Consider the following 20790-nt stretch of genomic DNA (forward strand, 5'->3'; position numbering starts at 1 on the left):
TTAGACACGGCACATACCAGAGCATCCACTTTGGGAAAACATGAACGCTCTCTCACAGCCGGATCCAGGGGGTATAGGCCTTCCAATGTCCAACCCCTTTAAAATTTGCCTCTGGGCCATCCCATTCCAGATCAATCAATTCCTGGATGGCATCCATCACTGGGAAAAAACAAGAGGCTTTACATAAAGAAACCAAAATAGGATTCTTCCTCTAACATAGCATCCGAACCAGGAACACCCAGCTGCTTCAAGGTCTGGGAAATCAGGGCCGGCAGTTCATCTCTATGAAAGAACAGCAACAGGGTTTAATACAGTTCCATCCCTGGAGGAATTTCCCCATCCTTCCAGGGAATCCGGATCAACCTCATCATCAATGCCATCCGGATTCCTGACGAGAACACCCGCAGGGAGCCAAGGCGAGCCCCGGAGCTTAAGCATAGGACTGGAAGAGGCAGGAGCCACTGGCTGAGGGTCCGACCAGACAGAAATGGGGGAAGCGAAGGACTGCGCCTGAAGAAAAACTTGTAAGCCCTGAAAAAATTCCACCCAAGAAAAAGCAGTCAGATCCAGACCAAGCCGAGAAGGAACTGGAGCTGGCCCCACTGAACTGCCCTCGCCAGCGGAGGAGCCAGTCAAGGGAGAACCAAGATCTGGCGTCTCCCCAGTCAAGGCCGTGATCAACCCATCATCAGAATATGAGAAGCCAGGCTTAGCAAAATCCAGGGAAGACAACTCTCTCTGAGCGTCTGAGCAGCGCTGACGTAGGTTAGAAGCCAGGTCAAGCTGAGAAGCTCTAATATGACAGGCAACACAAATAGGAAGACGCTTAGGCTTCTTGCTTACCAGCGCCATCGCTGCAGTAAATGTATGTCAGAACGGCTCGCAATCAAAAATGAAATGCGCCCAAAAAATAAGCACATAGAAAAAAGTGCGGCAAGGCATACGCACAACCTGTGTGCCAAGTTAAGCAAGTAAAAAGGTTTGTGTGCATAAAAAGCGTGCCCAAACACCGAGCGCACAACGCGAGTGCAGAGCTGACGCACTGTGCACACCGACGGCCTATAGAGGGCAGCAGAACACGCACAAGAGCGCGTGAAAACGGCCGCCGCAGCCTACCATGCGGTATGCAAGAAAAAAGACTGTGCGGGGCCTAGCCCACCAGGGACCGCTCAACCCGCCAGGCTGCCCAGTTCCCCAACCCCAACAGGAGCAGGAATGAACGTTGGCATGGCGCACCGAGAACGGAGATTGGAGGAAGTTCTGAAACCCCTCTGTCTCTGATTCAGGTAAATCTTTCTCCTTTTTTGTTTTAAACCTTACCTGAGGTCAGAGCTTATCGGCTGAGTGCAGAGACAGTCTCCGGCTCTGGGGGGAGAGAGCATCTGCCGTCACCGCTTCGCTCGGCCTCCTGCACCTGCTGCCTTTCAGCTGAACTAGCAGCTACTGGACCAAGGCCCACCTCTGAGGGACCACGGAAATCGCCTCAGGAATTCTCAAGTGGGGAGGAACCTTAGGTATCACCGCAGGACAGCAGGGCTTACTTTTCCTGAATTTAGAATTTCAAATTTCTCCTTTCAGAAAGCTCAAAGCAATCCCCATAGAGAGATGTACATCCACCATCTGCTGGAGACGGAGAATACTGGCAGGCTGGGGTCACTGCAGGGCTATATATACTGTGACATCAGCTTGCTCCATCTCCATCTGCTGGCAGGGGACCATAAACCCACTGGTCCTCAGTCCATCTGTCTACACGCTAGGAAAATCCCAATTGTTCTGTGGAATCCCTAAGGGTGGAGAATCCCTTGAATATCAAAACAGAACCTGAGGTCCACAAGAGTCCAAGTTCTTCCCCAGCCTATGTATATCCTGTGTCCCAAGGGAGGGAGAGTCAGTTATGGGTCTCCAAATCTTGCCTCTTCTCTCCTGATTTCTCCTGATATGACCTCTGTGGAGGAAAGGTCTGTATTGGAACAGGCTAATATAGCCCACCTTCACCCGTGAGGAGGGGATGGCTCTAACCTCCTCTCACAACTGAAAAGGTCAAAACTCAGTACAGTCCTGAGGTGATGAGTACCTGCTGCACTTCCACTTCAGGGGAAATGATACACAGGTCTCCTCGCACCTGGACATGGGGCTTGTCTCTCACCACTGCAAAATTCAGAAACAACTGCCCAAATAAACCAAAGTCTTTCTTTCCTAAACAGGAGGTAGACCCTGACAGGAAAGAAGTGCACTGTATTAATCTTGCCTCCCTCCCCCCCCCCCCCCCCCCCGAAAAAAAAGTCCACCAATTCCAAATGGCTCCTAACTCTCCAGAAGCCAATTCCAAATGACCACAGTCTCTAAGCTACTAGTCCCCTGCCAAGTAGATTAAGGAGCTACCATTTCCAGCCAGCCTCAAGGGGGAAGTGCTCACAGAAATGGTACCTCCCTCTAACCTGGAATTCAGGGCAGGGATCTAGGGCCATCTAGTGGAAACCTAGGTGTCCCTATGCTGACAAACATCATTCAATAATTAAACTCTATTTTTTTAAGTTCTCAAAAAACAATAAAATATTTCAAAACAACAGACATGTCAAATAACACCCAACAATTAAAACTAATAAGAATTAAAAAAGTCCCTGTTCTCCACACCTGGGATCTTTTGATTTCTAGTAATCCTGAGATTATCATGGATTGGAGAGGGAGACCACACAAACTTTATCCTCTCTCTTATACACAGGCTCCCTTCTCCCATCTCATAGACACAGGCTCTCAGGCACACACACTCTTTCTCATTCACTCATTCACACACTGTCACACACATACACGCACAGGCTCTCACACAAACCCTGTCTCTCAGACACATGTACTCGCACATGCATATAGGCTCTCTCATATACACACGTACTAGGGACTCACACCCTCTCTCTCACACACACAAGAACACAACTCTCATGCACACCCTCTCTCTGTTACACACATGCTAACATGCACATAGGATGTCTCAAACATGTACACATGCACTCTTACACACAGGCTCTCACTTAGTCTCATATACATCCTCGCATACAGGCTTTCTCACACACACACACGTGCCCACATGCACACAGGCTCCCTCTCTCACACACACAGGCTCTCCCATACACATATGTACACAGGCTCTCATTTATTCTCACACCCACACAACACAGGCTCTTACTCTATCTTACATTTACACACACACACACACACACACACACTCATGGCCCTCCTTCTGTTCCTCAGGCCACAGCGGGATGGGGGTCTGCCACGGCCATGCCTCTCTTCAGGTCCCATCGGGCCTCTCTTTGAGCTGTGACAGGATGGCATTTGCCATAGCCTCTCTCTTTGGTCCGTAAGATGGGGGTTCACCATGGCCACAACCCTTTAAGGCACCAGACACTTTGGCCATGTCTGTGCAAGGTGAGGTTGCCATCTCAGAAGTGTTTTTGGCGGGAACTTTTAGTTGCTTTCTAAATTTTGCTGCCTAAGGCGACTACTCACCTTGCCTCATGATAGAACCGTCATGGACCTGACACGAGGTTCTATCCAAAAATGTTGTATTTTAAATTTCTGTCAATCTACAGGGGGACTACAGGAATCTGTCAACCTGCTTTTTTCTGATTATGGCAGTATTGTCGCCAGAAAGATTTCTACTTTTCTTTTTTACCATTTCCCCAATTATTATTATTTTTAAATGGTTTTGAGCCACATAAGTTGTTCGGAGCAAATGTAAATGAGGTAATATGGTGCCGGAAGTGTGGGCAAGTGTTTTTGCCCTCTTGACCTTAGGTCAAGAGCTGACCTCATGCATGGAGCATGCTCAAGTGTCTTTCTTCCACCCAACTCCAGATCCAGCTGACGTAAGGGAGCGACTGTGTATTAGAAAAGGAATAATAAGAGTCACCCATCTAATACAAATAATGACTTTTTACTTGCAAAGGAGAGAGAAATTCTAGCCAAGTTCTAGACCAAGGAGGAAACGGAAACTTTACAAAATGGGCTCAGCGGCGAGTTAGCTTTAAGTTGTAATCCTTCATAGATATGTAAATTATTTAATGTTTCCGGAATGCTCCACCATCTTTGACACCAGAAGAGATAATAACAAAGCTGATAATGCTTTACGCAATTTCAAGCCGGCATTACGCTTAAAACCGCCATAAACGGGTTCCTGAGACGCGCAGGTCCTCGGAGTCATCTTTGCTTTTTGTTGAACACAGAATATAAAAATATTTTTTTATTAGCCCACCCCAACAATTATCTTTCAGTGGCAAATGTTTCCACCTCTCAAACTGGGCGTATCTAGCCATTCACAGTGTTTCGTGGGGAAGCTCGTAGCCTTGATGAGAATAAATGCTATTTTACATACAATTAGAGATAAGATTCTGTTCATTTTCTTTTTCAACATTTTAATCAATTTTTCAGAAGCTTTTGAGTTCTGTGAGTTATTCTGAAGTCTGTAAGTAGAGACTGGCAGAGAAACCTTCCTTTAATGACATAGCTTTGAAGAGAAACAAAAAAAAATTTATTTTTTTTTCAAAACTTTTAACAATCAATTGCATAAGGGAAAGAAAACTTGACATTTGATTAGTTGGTTTTTTTTATTACCCATGTCTGAGTTAACCTTTGTTACTTGGATGATATACATTTAATAACTTGCTACTATTCTAGCTTGTTAAATAAAGGGGCACTGCTAAGGTCTCCGCACATCTGGTCCAGATACTTAATATCCTCGTTTCAGGAAGAGTGATATTTTTATCCTCTATCCTGATTGGGGCTGCATAAATTTCTTCACAAATTGGTATTTAAACCTCAAAACCTTTAGCTAACTACAGCTGCCATTGATATTTTATTGTTTAATTCCTTTTTATGGTGCCAAATTGCAGCTCTCCCACATAAGGCCTGCACTTTGCCGGCATGTTCCACAGTGATAATTTCATTGATTTAGAAAGTGACATTTCAAGCGGCATATGTTCAGTTTTGCTGTAGACCTGGTTAGTGCAACCGCTACATTTTTTTTTTTTTAGAACTTGACTATGATCCAGAGTTAAAGATGGCTGAAACATGTAATCCACGTCTGCTTCCAGAAAGCAAATGTTCTTTGTTAACATATCTGTTCTGCAATTTCACTAAACTCCAAAACATGGTCTAATAGCAGTAGCCAACACATATCAAGAAGCAAGGCTCACAGTGTACTACTCTTTTTGAAGATTCTGTTTGTGCATGGAGACTAATCTTTATTATCAGGTAGATGGAAAAGAATTAGCAAGCTCACAGCTTAAATACAACCAATTTTTGCAAGCATGCATCACCCCTTATAGAGCGGGCAGGAGGGTTGACATGCCAGAGATATTTTTCTATATGTGCACGATGCAATGGTAGAATAATGTTACTGCACTCTGTCCAACGAGAATCCCGACCTGCTTCACAATGACTGGCCTGCAGAACTATGAAGCAGTCACTGAGGAGAACAAATGTAACTGGCCAAGGTCATGCAAAGAATATCATCTCCAGGTCTAGAACCCACAAATCCTTCGTGTTCTCCATGCTCAGAATTCCACTTTCTAGCCACCAGAGTCTGTGGCTTTCCCACATATTTTGCTAACACCTAGGGCCTGATTTACTAAAAGGTGAATTTTCAAAACATTTCCGTGCGTAAAGTTAGCATATATGCGATGAAGTAGTTTGCACTTGCCTACATGCTTTTTAAAAAACATCAAACGTACGTGCGTATTTTCAGTCTTGGGGTAATCTAGGAGTTTTCTAGGGCGGAGCCAAGAGCTACATGCACAAGTTGGCATTTTATAAGATATTTACATGCATACATTTGTCACCTTATTTGCGTAATTTTGCACCTGCTAATTATCTTGTGCAATTGATATCAGACTCGTCTACTGTTTACTGTTGGTTGATTGGGAGGGCTGGGTCAACTGGGGAGAGTTCAGTGAAGAACTAGGAGGGTCTCGGTGCCCTCAAGAGGGACTGGGTGAACTGGTGGACATATCAGCAAACTGGTGATTTCAATGACCCTTCTCTGGAAGGGTCATTGAAATCACCACGATTGAAATCCTTCCACGATTTCAATGACCCTTCTCTGGAAGGTTCATTGAAATCGTGGAAGGAGGTTTTAAAATAAACCTCCTTCCACGTTTTACATGAGCAAATCACAATTCTCTTGAGCGTAAAATATACGTGCATATGTTTTTAAAATAGGTAGGAAATGTATGCATGGTTCAGTACATTGAAATACGTGCTTTCAATGTATTGCACGTATTCATGCGAGGGTAGACGTACGCATATATTATAATCTGCATATACTTCATATGTACAGGTTATAAAATACCATCATAGATCTACACACGGCCATATATATGCATATATGGTGCCATACAGAGCTGTTTGAAGCTTATTCTCCCTGGAGGTAATTTTCAAAAGGATTTACATGCGTTTCACTGAGTTTTTGAAAATTGCTACTTTTACACACTTCTTTGAAATTTCATTGGATTTTTCAAAGGTTTACGCTCAGAAATAGGCTTTTGAAAATTGCAATGATATATGCTACTTTTGCGCTTGTAACACCTTTGAAAATTCACTTCTAAGGATTTTCTTCCAATCTGTGCCGATGGGTAAAATAACAGTGAATTTAATTTACATATATATTTACATATATTCTGCATTTTACAGGCCCTTAATTCAAACCTGAATTCCATTCATCTTGCACTATGCTTATTTTGAACTTCACAGCAAAAGAAACACTGGAACAAGAAGCAGTGTGACACAGCACAATTTGAAAGCTTTGTATGTATTTGACAGTGAAGCCAACAGATGTTTGTAACCGAGATTCACGTGATGGAATGGTCATGAAGTCACAATGAATTTGGTCTTAAGCGCAGAATGAACTCGAAACAAATAAAACACGCGTTATTTTTGTTAGGCTATTGGTACTGCAGTTTAGGCAAGAAAAAATGAAGGTGATCCTTCAGCTTATGGTCAACAGGAAAGGATAGACTATGCCCTATGAATTATGACATATATAAAGTGAAAATGTAATGTCATGCGTGATATGACTGGACGTCGCCTTGGGTGAGTCTTTTCCTAACGGTGGATAATAAATCATAATAAATAAACACACAATGCAATGTACTGTGAAGCGGTAGTGAATCCAGCAGGAATATAATATTTCAGGGTCAGGAAGAAACGTTTCTTTTTCTTTCTTGGAAGATTCTCATCTTGCATTCAAGTTGTATCTCAGCTCAGTGCACCCATGTGTAGATTTACGGGGGGAGGGGCAGCCTGGGTCCATAAACACCTCAACCCAGTCACTTTTTAAGTAGGTTCAGCAGGCCCCATGCACCAGTTACACTTTCCCCAGACTGTTGGGGAAACAGTGATGCTGGCCATTGGGTGAACTGCCTTGATTTTTACTAATTCGTGAGGCTATGAATGTACTGACGTACTCTCTAAGCCTTTTTATAGAATTGAGATTTTGGAACTGTTACTACTGACCTTCTAACGCTGTGCCTTCACTTTATTTGTTTGAGATGCAAAGGACCGAAATGTTGACCTGCTGTAACACGCTTTGAGGGACATATATAAATGATGATGATACCAGCAAGAGCAGCTCAGAATAAAGGCAGCTTTCACAGTGCCTTACTCAAAGTCCCTCACATCCTGGTGTCAGGCCTTTCTGAAACATTCGAAGAGTGCTTTACCTTTGCAGCTACGAATGAAGGGTCCTTGCAGATTAGCAGCAGAAACTAGCAGAGCAGAGATTTTACCCTACAGAAACTTAATGTCATGCTGGCTGGGGTTAGGGAACAACCCCTCAGGAGCAGGGCAGGACCGCAGGGCTGGACTGGGGTTTATCATCTACCTAGCCAACCCCTTCCCCTGTATGGCTTGAATTCATCGGCAGAACATCATGGTAAGGCAGGCTGGACAGGCATAGGCAGGAACTGATGTCAGGCACAGGCTGGACCTTGTGGCAGAGACAGGCTGGAAGCTGAGGGCTGGATAGTGGGCACAGACTAGGGATGGGTACAGATTCAGGATACTGAGCAGAAGCTGGGACTTTTAAATGACCCGAGACCTCCTATTTGTCTTGTCTGTGGGTCTTGCCTAGACCGTAAGCTCCGTGGACCAGGGTCTTTCTCCTAAACGTTCCTGTGTACTACTGTGGGAGGCAAGGAGAAGAGGGAGCAGATGTCATGGGCTGCTGCCACCAGGTATAAAACTGATCTATGGGGCCAACCTTGTGCATGCAAGAAAGAAAAGATGAAACTGCTTTAAGAGTTGCTACCTACCTGGGTAGAAGCATTTCCACCCACTGCCGGAGCTGGAGAACTGAGTGCCCCCTGCTGAAGCAGCAGGAAGTGCCCCCATGCCCACCACCTTTTGCCCAATGGGCAGCAATATCATATCTGCCACCTCGTAGCATCTCCGAGGGCGCCCGAGGAAGACTCGCCCCCGCGCCACTGCCGTCGCCCGCCTCCGAGACAGGGGCCCTAATTCGCCTGACCCGGGAGCACGGCTCGGCTAATGCAAACGCCCTCAACACACAACGTGTTCTCCGGTTACACGTTTTGGGTAGCTGAAGATGAATTATTTTAATACCTTCCTACCAACTGGGCTGCGGATGCTGCACAATTCAGGAGCAAATCTTCTATTACTGCAAGTGTCATGCTTTTATTGACGGACATAAAAGCCTCGTTTATATCTTTCTTTTACCCTGCTGTGTTTCTGTTTTATCAGGAACGTAGAACATCAGCTCAGATTACCGAAAAATCTATAAAATAGCTTCCCGCTATTAGCTTTGGTGCAGATTGAAAGAATATATTATGATCCCACTGAGCCTGTGATAAAACTGTTATTCGCACGCGCGGGTGTTATTTCCCCTTGCTGGACTGGTGCGAGAATCTGTTGTTTTTTTTATATTGTAAAGAGAGAAGACCACGTCTGTGGCTGAGCATTGGGAAGGCTGCTCAGGCCTAACCAGGTCAGGTGTGAGACAGGGAAAAAGGAAAGGGAATCTTCCTGCTTTGAGTATCAGAAATGTCACCGCTAAATAAATACCTTCCGAGGACTTTTTTTTTTTTTTTTTAAGGCATTTATCTGGGAGGATTCTGCCTGAATAAAAATCCTCCCCCTCAGGCCCTCAGCCCATAAGCTTGGGGTCAACTTCGATTCCTCTCTCTCCTGCTCGACACACATCCAAAACCTTGCAAAAAACGTGCTCTTTCTTTCTCTCTAACACCACTCACATCTGAGCCCACTGCCAGAACCCTTGCTCGTCTCTCATCACAGCTCTCCCAGTGCACCAGTTCTTTCCTTTACAACTCCATCCATAACTCAGCCCCCGTGACTTATCTTTCACCAGTTGTTACACCCATTGGCTTGCTATCCATCCCCGTATACAGTTCAAGGTCCTCTCACTCGCCTACAAGAGCTTTCAGCCTGCAGCTCCTCCCTTATCTCTCTATAACCCCTCTTCGTGAACTGCACTCATCAGACAAGCCACTCCTATCAATGCCCCTCTCCACCGCCAGTTCCCGACTCTGTGCTTTCCACTTGGTTGCACCTTCGGCTTAGAATAGACTTTCTGAGCTGGTGCATCCTGCTCCCTCCCTCACCTTACTTAAATCCCGTCTAAAAACCCACCTTTGGAGGCTACTTTTAAATCTTAACCTCTGATCGTTCCCCCTTACAGCCTTATTCATTTTAACCATTTTCTTAATAAAAGAAATTCCCAAAGTCTCTTTTACCCTTTATGTTGGTCTTTATTACATCGTAAGCTCTACTGATCGAGGACTGTCTCGTATGTTTCTGTACAGTGCTGCGTACATTGAGAAGCGCTACAGAAGTGGGAAACAGTAGGACAGCAGGTAAAAGTGGGCGGCACAGGTTTTTGAAAGCACTTTTACTTTCTGTTGGATTAAAAGAGGCTTCACCAGATGGAAGGATTGAGATCGGGCACATTTGTGCGTGCGCTGTTTGACCTCTATTCTGCAATCTGTGGAAACCGTAGTGGCAGAGTGTGTGGCCACTTTGTATGCACACACCTCGGACTTTCCCTTTTGAAAATTCACTGTAAGGTTGGGGGGGGACCCTTGCCACTAGACGACTTAGTGGAAATTGTCATTCCCCATCCCCCTACTTTGGGTCTGTGGCTTCTCCAAATCATCTTAAAATGTTTTTATCTGACAGTCCGTCAAGATATTCAGTTATCCATCCATCAGCCCTCTATCTGCGTGTCTTTCTCCATTATCTGTCAGAGACAGAAGCCAGGGACCCTCCATTCATCGCATTCCTTTCCTCCGGACCCTCGCTGTGCCCCACATATGACCTTGATTGACATTTCTTCTTCCTTTTCCCATTGCCCCAGTCCTTTCCCTAACGTTTTGTGTGTATGCCCTCTTCCCTCCCACCTGATATCGTGTCATGTTGATAGTAACTTGTCCTTACTTGGCGTTGGTTATAAAACACTACTGGCTCAACGCCGAGCATTGTCTCATGGACTGAAAACGAGAGAAACCAGTAACTGCATCCAATGCTATATTGCTTCCTGCTGGCTCGGTGAGTGACATAACAACACAATAAAAGTGACAAAATGGAATAGGAAGATCTTTTTCCTATTCAAAGAGGGAGAGAAAAAGCAGTAGTCATGGTGAGAATAGGATAGTAAGAGGTAACAGTCATAGTCACATGGTGGAGGGCAGAAAAAGATGAACCAGTCCATTCAGTTGCCCAGTTACTCCTGTCCACACTGCAAGGGTATAACGCAGCTGCCAGCCACAGAGTACGACTGCCTGTAAGATGTCTATCTGTATCCAGGACAATTGTAATTGTCTGCCTGCTGTGCACTCTTGGATAGATGAGTGTACAATATCCCGAGTTTAATTCACAGCCTGCAGCTCTCCCATCCCATCTCTAACCACAACGCTCTGTAATAATCAAAATAGGCAGCAATACTAGTAAGGTTCCCAACACAGTCAAGAATGCCGAGATGTGCACCTGGGGTGCGGAAATCCGAAAGAGCTGTATGTGACAGGGGATGAAAGACTACCGTGCACGGAGCAGGAGAGGGACCTTGGGGTGAGAGTGTCCTGATGAACTGAAGATGGTGAAGCAATGTGACAAGGGGATAGCTAAAGCCAGAAGAATGCTGGGCTGCATAGAGAGAGGAATAACCAGGAAGAAAAGGGAGGTGGTGATGCCCTTGTACAGGTCCTTGGTGAGGCCTCACCTGCAGTACTGTGTTCAGTTCTGGAGATCGAATCTCAAAAATGATAGAGACAAGATGTAAACAATCCAGAGGAAGACAACCAGACTGGTAGGGAGCCTGTTTCAGAAGACCTATGAGGAGAGGCTGAAGGATCTGAATATGTACAGCCTGCAGGAGAGGAGGTGAAGGGGAGATGTGATACAGACCTTCAGATACCTGACAAGTATCTGTTAACTGTATATCCCTATTTAGCCTACCCTCTTTTTTAGCTATTCCCTACATTTATTCACGTTATTTTGACGAGTTATTGTTGTCTATTTAATATTTAATATTTATGTTCTTATGTTCAGAAACTCTGTTTAATGTAACGCCTTAACCGCGACAGTTTTGTTCTATGGAAACCGACCTGATTTGATATTTGTATTGAGAATGTCGGTATATAAAAATCCTAAATAAATAAATAAAGTATTAACAATGCACAAACTTCAAATCTTTTTGGTTGGAAAGGAAACAGTAGAATTAGGGGTCACGATATGAGACTCCAGGGGGGGAAGACTCAGAACCAATATCAGGAAATATTTCTTCATGGAGAGGGTGGTGGATGCCTGGAATGCCCTCCCAGAAGCAGTAGTGAAAACCAGAACAGTAAATTAATTCAAAAGGGCATGGGACAAAAACTGCGGATCCCTAAAGGATGATGTAACATTTCTACATGGAGGTAACCTGCATGAAGTGGCAGTTACCACCCTTTACAGAACACATGGGAATAACCTGCATGGAGCAGCAATTACTACCCTTATAAGAACGCATGGGGGTACATAAGAACATAAGAAATTGCCACGCTGGGTCAGACCAAGGGTCCATCAAGCCCAGCATCCTGTTTCCAACAGTGGCCAAAACCAGGCCACAAGAACATGGCAGAGTGGCAGTCATTACCCTTGTAAGAATGCATGGGGTTAACCTGCACTAAGAATCAGTTATTACTTTTGACGCAAGACTTGGGGATAACATGCACGGTGTGGCAGTTACTACCCTTATAAGAATGCATGGGGGTAACCTGCACTGAACGGCAGTTACTATCCTTGACATAAGGCTTAGGGGTAACCTGCATGAGCGGCAGTTGCTACCATGGGCAGATTGCTGGGCAGACTGGATGGACCATCTGGTCTTTATTTGCCATCACTGCTATATTACTATGTTGTGCAGCCTGCCGGACAGACCCAACTTTGTGAGCACTTGCATTTCTTCTAGGACCTCTAGATGTTACTATACTTGCAGCCTGCCAGATGGACCCAGCTGCATAAGTAGATGTGTTTCCACTAGAAACTTCTAAGGTTTCATATTACCCACTTTCCCATTCATTCTGTCAACCCCAACCACCGACAGCGAATCACTGGAGGAGGGCATTTTAAAACGCCTGCTGCTAGGCTGTGCTTCTGGCATCTGTCTTTTCACTTTTTTGAAATTATGGATTCTCTGCTTATATCATGGCATCTTGAAGTCTGTTATTGGCTTAACCTCCACCACCTGCTCCAGGAGAAACATATTAACATAGAAACGTGATGGTAGAAAAAGACCATATGGCCTATCTTGTCTGCCTCCCTTTCTATGAAAATATTTTTCTTGTTGTTGCTCCTTGGTCTACTTCCTCGGTTGCAGGAAAATGTTTACTCAACAGGGTGGTTTGGAAGACGGACTTCTGAAATACTCAACAGTGGAGACACTTTCTGCAGCGAAGATCTGAATGGACTGACTCCTGTTCTGGTTAATCAGAAATTCTGATCTGAGAAACTCACGGGCGAGAAGCATCCGTCATTGTTATGCCTCAAAACAAGCCAACCTGTACTTTGGAATCATGGTTTCTGTTAGCTTATTCCACATTTCAGAAAGGAAATTCAGAATTTAATTCTCTTACATAACTTAGAAACGCGGTCTGCTAGATGAGTCACGGGGAGACATCTGCGTGCCAGGTTTCGTTCGGTTTGCCAACTCCTCCATCCTTCTCTTAAGATTTCAAAACCACCTCAGATGGGTTACCAGTGCCGTCAGATGGTGCAAATGTTATCTTGATAAGCTTCCCAGAAAACTCAAACAAGTTGTCAATAATCTGAGCCAGAGTTTGACACAATCCTAGGTTTGCGGAAGCTGCCACAAGATTGTTAGCTGCTGCAGGATCAACCAGAGACCACAAAAATGAGAGAAAAATGACGAAAATAAAATAAAAGAATAAAGAAACTAACTCTGAATCATGTAGCGGCAGCTTTTGAAGGTTAAGATGATGTATGGCTCATGAGCCTTGAGGACTCTGATGAAGGGATGTGCAGGCTCTGGAATTACTGTGCAGTCTTGGTGCAGCTCGAAGGCTCATTCATTCCGAGTAACTTTCACCTTCCGGTGCTTGCTTTGGCGCCATGATAAGAAGAAGTGTTAGCAAACATATTTAACCATCATGACTGAAAGGCAGAGTGAGTTCACAGCCTGTGAGCCCTTGCACTGTGGTGAGACTGGTACTGCTCCCTCTGGTGACCCAGCAGGGTCCTCACCAACACTAAGGTAGACTCGTAAGACAGGAGCCAGGTCTGCACCTGTAACAGCCCCTTCCTCCACAGGCTGAGCTCTTGGATTCGAGGGCAGGCAGGACTTAGATGTGGGTCCCTTAGAAAACAGACAAAGGTCAAGGAGCAGACTGAGGTAGAGACAGGCGGCAGTTAGGCCCAGGCAATGGGTGGGACAGGTGGCAAAGTCCAGGCTAGGGGCAAACACAAGAGATCAATCTGAGGGGGAGAAGGAATGGAGGAGCAAGGCAAAGCAAAGAGGAGACAAGGCAGGGCAGAGGCAAACCAGATCAAGGCAAAGCAGGTAAGAGCAGCATGGACTGCAGAGCAGGAGGACCTGTTGCTGGGTTTCAATCCCCAGCCCGCTTTGTCATCATCAGGCAGCGCCGGCTTTTTATTTCCCACCACGGGGGCCTTCATAGTCCAGTGCATGCCATGCGCGTGCCCCAGGTATCTGGGAATATTCATCTGACCTAGGAGATATCCGTGCAGATAGGGCTTTCAGCCGTAATATTTGATGCATCTTGTGTACGTCCTCTATTTTATGTCAGAGCTGGTCATTCACATGATGCAATTATACCTTGTAATCCGGCTGTACGATGGAAAAAGAAACATAACGACGCTTTCAGAGACCGTCATGGGTATGGAGAGGTAGTGCGAGAGGAGAAAAGCTCTTTGAAATTATTTTAAACAAGGTGGCATTATGTTTTAGCCATGCAGATTAGAATAATTTTAACAGCCCAGAGAGGGAAGAGGGAGTGAGTAACTGCTTTTTAACAGCTTTTGGGGGTTTTTTTTAGTTTTTTTTAAATTTTCATGCTTTTCCCTTTTTTTTTTTTGTAAATTTAGTGCTTAAGAAAGGTCTCGGACTGACTGGAATGCGAATCCTCTGATTAACCACAAAACAGGTGTAGCATGGGCACGGCCCTGTCCTGGAGGGACTATCACTAGGGTTGAGAGGGTCCTTCAGCCCGTTGATGCCTTGCTAAGAACATTTGACTGCCAGTGGGACACAGTTTAAAATCTCTGGTACATGCCTGCTTGCCCCCCATCGTGGTTTCCGGCAAAGTGAGATGGACCCTGAGAAAGCGGTTTGGAAACCATTTTGTTGGCAATAGCAGTCTTGTGAAGCGTTTACTACCCTGGGGAACCTTTTTGGGGGGTTTTTTTGGACTTGATGGCTTTCTGCCTTCCTTTGGGTTTGCAGAACCAAGGCAGAGGTTTTCTGCAGGAAAGCGATGTCTTACTGGATGGGTGACTTGTATCTCATGAGAAAAAGAAATTCTTTAATTCTGGCTGAGGACTGGAACAAAATGAATTCCACGGCTTATATCACATTCCAAATTTAGCTTTAACAATTAGTGCTGCAGTACGCTGCCAGAATTAGCTGGGGATGGCGGTTAGCGCTGTCATCTCAGTTCACATTATCCAGCCTAAATCTGAAGTGTGCATGCTCCTGCTAAGGAGCCAGTGCTTTTGTCTTAATGCAAAGCCAGCACGGAATGTATTTTCACCTATTTCCCGTAGCTTTGGGAGCATTTAAAACAGAAAATTGATGTCTATTTTTTAACAGATTTCTTGCATCTTGCTTCTCTGCTTTTTTCCAGCTCCTCTGAATCCTTTGGATTTACAGCTCTATCAGAACCAGCCTCCACTGGCTCGGAGCTTTCTTTCACAATTACCTTGGGATTTTCCCCAATTTGTTGTCGCCCCCTTCCTCTCCCACCCTCCGTGTAGCCAGTTCATCTCAGCAACAGATAAGTCCTCAGCCAGGGGCCACAGACCATGGCTCCCTATGCATCTTGATACTAGCCTCTAGGTGTTGCTGTTGCACAATGCTGCTGTGAACGCTGCCTCCATAGCACCTCTGACCCAACTCAGGGAGTTGAAGCCAGGCTTGGGAACTGAGGCCGGACCTCCCTTAGGGTAGCGCCTAGTGCTGCTGATGAGCTGAGCCACTGGGCCGGCCACTTGCTTGTCTTTTCTGATTGCCTTCTGAATTGTGCTTGGTTTCTTCTCCGGTGGAGCTTCTGCTGTCCCCGTGGGCACCGAGGGTAGCTTGATCAGACTGAGTAAATCCTTGAGCACAGGGAGTCATTACTGCGTGACAACCCTTAGGGATCATCATGATATGGCCCTAGTCTTGAACCCAGTGAGGTAGGATAGGAAAGATAGTGGAGGGAGGGATGAAGCACTCAGAACGGCTCCGCCCCCTGCTGTATATAAAAGCAGTCTGCAGCATTTCACAGTGTGGCATTCTGGGTAGGACTTAGAAAGAGTAGGAGAGTGTTGCTTGAGTTTGCTCCCCTGCTTGGATACTGGGTTTCACAGCCTGGGCCAATAACCTAGTAGGAAGGGAATCAGCGTCTATTTGATGCTAGTTCCATATTTTGGTTGGGGATTTCTGGTTGTCTTTGCCATTTTTTAGGTTTCCTTCTTGTCAGACCCCTGGTACCCCCCGGTTGGAGGATTTGGAGGTATCAGGTTAGATCAGGGGGGATAGGGAATACCTGCTGCAAGAGATTACATTTTTGTGAAGATGTTTCCTGAGTTTCCAGGAGGAAGTTTGTGGCCATCCTTCCTGCCTGAAGAGGGGACATCTATAGAGAGACGCTGTGTTCCCCGTAACTGGATTCTTCCCTAAGAAAAATCCCATTGCGACAACTGAAGAGGAGAACTACGAGTAAGACCTATAATTCTAGTGTGAGGACATCAATTCAGAGTCTTCATCCTAGGAAAGAGATTGTGCAAAGACTGTAGTCCATTTTTCCATCAGTATTTTTGGAGGGGGTTTTCCATTCCAGCTTGATACCCTGCCCAACTGGGAACCTTACTTAGCCAAAAACCATGGAGGGTGAGAAGCCCTTACACAGATCCATTGGAAAACTGTAAATTCCATCTTGTGCTAAGAATTGTTATTTCAGAACCCAAACATTCACTCCGAGCCTGCAGTGCATCTGCTGATACAGCACTGTCTGTCAGATTCAGTCCTCCCCCCCATTAGAAAGAACCCAGTCCTGTGTCAGAGTGGGAGAAAGTTAAAGGATTGGCCCCGGGACCCTACACCAGAGAGGGGATTACAATTATTTCATGAGAAGCAGGAGCAGCCATTCCTACCATCTTCATCAACCGAGAACATTCTGGGATGGTTTCCCGGTCTTACTCAGGACTGGGGGGCAGTTTGTTTCTCAGTAGGAAGGGTCAGTAATGCATTTCAAAGATTCTAACCTTGTCTACTACTGCTAAGGCACCTCAAATGATTTGGGCTGGGTCTTCAAAAAGGTTTCTAAAGCAAAATATATCTGGAAAGACTGTAGGACCCATAAGGGCAAAAGTAACTCATTCTGAGCGCCCTCCAGAAGGATGGCTGAGAAATAACGAATGAAGAGCAGAGCAAAATAAAAGTGTAACAAACCCTTATGCTGGTTTGCTGTGCAATTTTGAAATGGCATGCATTGGACTGGAATTAAAGGGTCAAACTCAGAGCCCTAAAAAGCAAAAGGCAAATGTGAGCCTCTCTCTTCCTGATAGGAAACAACAGCATGAGACACCACGAGCCTTCATATTAATTTCTTATTAAGAGAAGAGCTAATTTTCAGTTCTTTCGACATGGGGGCTAGACGTCCAAGATGCCAGTTTCACAGAGGTTGGAAGTCCTGCATGGGGCTGGAATTGGACAGGACTGCAACACATTCCAGTGGAAGCCGCGGCAAAAATCAGGAGCGCAGAGGCTGGGGATAGAGGGGCTGTATGAACTCATAACAGCAAAGTCCTCTACCCGGAGGACAAGGAACCTGAGTGAGGCAGTGCCTGGGTTACTCTGTCACAGAGGATTAGCGTTTGGGTCGTTTGTTCTGTATTCTACATGTACAGGTACTAGGAAGTCCAGATTTATAGAATAAGCCTACTTAAGCATTCATGAGGCCTTTTGCAGACACATAAAGTACATACATTCCTAGTTAGAGCTGAAAAGTTGGTGAGGCCTATGTGCAAATCTGGGTGAAGTCAGTGGGAAGTGAGCCATACTGGAAGTGCCTCATTAAAGAGATTAACCCTGGTCTCTCTGCTACAGAAAGTGCTGGATGAGATCTGTTCAGTGAGTAAGAGTTGTGAGAGAAAAAAGGCTAGGAGTCAAAATATTACTCGGGGAGAGATCAGAACATGAACTGCCTCAGTTCACCTAGGCCCAATGAGGTTCAGACAAGGAATCAAATAATGCATAGGGAGCTGGTTTCAACCTAAAATTCTGAATATCAGAGCTTTGTGTATTTTTTCTGAAATACGCATGGCCTCAGAGTCATATGATTGGTTTAATTTATTAAAACCATGGAATGCCTTTTGTCCATATGTTTACTAAGCCCTGAATCTAGCAGACTTATCCTGGGGAAATTAGTTTTCAGCAAATCTGGGCACAATACGATCAGATTCAATGGAGAGTCACGACAGATTCTCTCCCTCCTATGGACCCCCTTGACTTGGGCAGCTCTTCTTGAGTTCCCCTGCATATTTGCAGATCTGAGATGTTCGCATCAACATTTTATTTCTAAAAGTTTATCAAACCAAGTAAACAAATCTGCAAAACTTCTTTGAAAGTTCATACATCTCTAGTGAATTGAGCCTAGAGTTTAGGCACAGAGAAATGGAAATGATATCGACAAAAAGAAAAATGCGACAGAAATAAACAAAGAAGTTGAGACCTTAAAAAGTAAACGCAAACGCTGACGTGCTCCCTTCCTGATAGAAGGCGACAGCATGAGACACCATGAGCCTTCATATTGATTTGTTATTAACAGAAGAGCAAATTTTCAATTCTAGGTAAAGTTCAGCTGGTCTTTATTTGATTAACTGACCTCTTAGGTTTTCAATCTCCAGACACAATAAGCAAAAGTAAGAAAATAAATCAAAGCCAACCTAAAATGCCTAAATGCTAGACAATCCCAGGATTTGGACAGAGTGCCACTTCTTAATTCAGAAGGCAGTGCTTTGTTTTGTACTACTGAGTGTAACCAAGGCCGATAGCCAACAGTGACCGGCAGACAAGTCGCCAGCGGAACTTCGCAGGTCTGCTCTCCATTCCTGTTACTATACAATGGAGTCCCATAACACATCAGATACAGTGAATTCAACGTGCGTACAACTATCACAAGCACAATGGCAGCGATGCAGTGAGTTCTGGACAAAACACACGGGCAATATTATCATTTCCATATTAGAGTTTGACTAACAAAATAAAAAACACAACCAAAGAAGCTATTTTGTTTGTTTGAAAATGAAACAGAAATATTGCAATGAAATTTGTTTTTAATTTTGTTTCATTTTGTTTTTTGAAATAGTGGGCACCCTCTGCAAACAGGAGACATTATTTCCAAACTGAAATGGAGAAAAAAAGTGACAGAAAACCAAACCCACCCCTTCCCCGCCCCTGGAAACTCCCCTGAAATGAAACAAACCTTTTGCAGCTGCACACACTTATCTGAAGTCACCATCTGCACCAAAACATTATATCAAATAGATAGCTAGGGAAAGCTAATCAAACAGTACTTAGTCAGATAAGTCACTTATCTGGTAAATAGTTACCCATATAGTTAGAGGGTGATGCTACCAAATAGACGTGGCCCACAGCAGGCGATAAGCTTATCCGACTAACTTTAATACTTATCCGGGTATATGCAGGGGCATTGCCATGCTGCTTAATATCCCACGTAGGTTAGCCAGATAACTCTTATCTGGCTACATTACAAAGCAAAATAGCTTTCATTTTGGCCTCCTAGTGTTTTCCTTCGCCTCTTAATTCCTTTTGTCATCAGTTCCTCTCACAATGTCTGACCTTTCATGCATTGTCCTGTCTCCAAATATCTCACCTATTCTTTAGCTCGTCTGCTCTCTTTCAGTCGTAGTAACATTTGAACATAGTAGATGACAGCAGAAAAAGACTATCCAACCCATCCAGTCTTCCCAGTAATCCTGTCCATACTGCTGCCAGCCACAGAGTGGGACCAACTGCAAGATTTCTCCATATCCAGGACCATCTTTTCTATCCTCCTCCTTTCTATTCCATCATCTTGGGTAGAAGCGCAGGCAAGATCCCCACTTATCTCCCCCTGCCCCCCAGCACCCACCTTCCCCACACCTAACTACACAGCTCAGTAATAATCTTAATTCTAGCCATACCAGCAGGGGCCGTTGCTCAGACGTCTGGATTCCCAGGTCCCCCTGCAGATCAGGTCAGACAGACGGGCACATCAGGGCCTGCATTTCTGCCCGGTCTTCTGGTTATTACTTTCACTTTTTATAATAGTTGCTTTGACAGTAACTTAGGTAGTACAGCGTTGTCAGGCCAATGCTAAACGCCAAGTGGGAAGCAGATAAGTGGGAGCCCTGGTTTTGGGAGGGGGCATGAAGAGTTGCGTGGGCACCTGAAACCATCTTCTTTTACAAGGATTGGGTGGGAAGACCAGCTGGAAAGCCCGGTATCTAACTGATTGTTTTTTTAAAAAGAGGCTGGCCATCTGACCATCCTTATTTTTCACCCAGCAGTTTCTTCCTGCTCCAGTTCGCTCAGGACCAGGGCTGGGATCTTGCACCAGGAGCCTTCATTCGTAAATAATGTGTGCAGTTCTGGTCACCACATCTCAAAAAAGATATATCAGAATTAGAAAAGGTGCAGAGAAGGGCGGACAAAATGATAAAGGGGACGGAACAATTCCCCTATGAGGAAACCTGTGAGGGAGTCGGTTGGATCATTAGATGACAGAGGGGTTAAAGGGGCTCTTAGGGAAGATAAGGCCATTGCAGAAAGACTAAATTAATTCTTTGCTTCCGTGTTTACTAATGAGGATGTGGGGAAGATACCAGTTCCGGAGATGGTTTTCAAGGGTGATGAGTCAGACGAACTGAACGAAATCACTGTGAACCTGGAAGATGTAGTAGGCCAGATTGACAAACTAAAGAGTAGCAAATCACCTGGACCGGATGGTATGCATTCTAGGGTACTGAAGGAACTAAAAAATGAAA

Source organism: Rhinatrema bivittatum, chromosome 9, assembly GCF_901001135.1.
Source record: "Rhinatrema bivittatum chromosome 9, aRhiBiv1.1, whole genome shotgun sequence".
Taxonomy (NCBI): domain Eukaryota; kingdom Metazoa; phylum Chordata; class Amphibia; order Gymnophiona; family Rhinatrematidae; genus Rhinatrema; species Rhinatrema bivittatum.